The following is a 1,024-nucleotide window of genomic DNA, read 5'->3' as shown; positions in this document are numbered from 1 at the left end:
TCTTTCTCTCGCTATCTCCGTTTAGCTCTATCTTTGTCCATCTCTCTCTCTCTCTCTCTCTCTCTCTCTCCGTTTAGCTCTATCTTCGTCCATCTCTCTCTCTCTCTCTATTTATCTCTATCTTCGTCCATCTCTCTCTCACTCTCGCTCTCTCCTATTAGCTCTATCTTCGTCCATCCCTCTCTCTCCCTCGCTCTCCCCCTTTTACTCTCTCTCTATATAAACCTTTCTATTTGTTGAAACTCGTTGAAGAGAACAACGACCCAAGACGCTTCGGTAGAAATGCCAAATCAACTCGGACAAGATAAATGTGTCGGCGTATAGAGACAGAAAACAAGAACCTCTTACGTCACCGGCGTGACGTCAACATCTAAGGCTCTAGGTGCAGGGCACTAGCTTCTCGTGTGGCGCTGCAGAGCAACTCCTTCAACTCCCAAGCCATGGGAGTGACCACCAAGGAGTGATGAAGACAAACTAAGGGAGAGAGAGAGGAGAAGAGAGGAAGAGACAAGAAGAATGAATAGAAAACTCATATGCATTGCCTTTCAGAACAGGTTTACCCTCTATATATAGAGGGCCAAGTACAGGTCCAGGGAATGTGAAAGGTCTGGAATATGAAAAGCCATGAGCCTTTTCATATTCCCCAAGCAAGCCTCTTCATATTCCCACAAAGAGACAAGAGGGGAGGGTTAAGCCTTTTCAACTTCCCCTCCATTATTGAGGCTTGACTAGTCAAGCCCCCCCCCTCCACATTCTTGTAATGGGGGGGCTGACAAACCCCAACACTATTAGCATATGTTTCCGTCTACCTACATATGCCACTGTTAATATATTCTCGTTACATAGAAGGCTTCAACACTTGAACGAGTCATGAAAGTGATGGCACGTAGCATGGAGAAAACGCCTCGTCACCTTCCCAGACTGCTTCTCTAAATTAATCCAGGAAGGATATACACGTAGAAGACGCAGAAGTCAACCTCACGTGGAGATAACACTCTCTTCTTCTTCATTGTCTCTGCTCCAG

Source organism: Wolffia australiana, chromosome 15, assembly GCF_029677425.1.
Source record: "Wolffia australiana isolate 7733 chromosome 15, ASM2967742v1".
Taxonomy (NCBI): domain Eukaryota; kingdom Viridiplantae; phylum Streptophyta; class Magnoliopsida; order Alismatales; family Araceae; genus Wolffia; species Wolffia australiana.
This window is presented reverse-complemented; position numbering follows the sequence as displayed.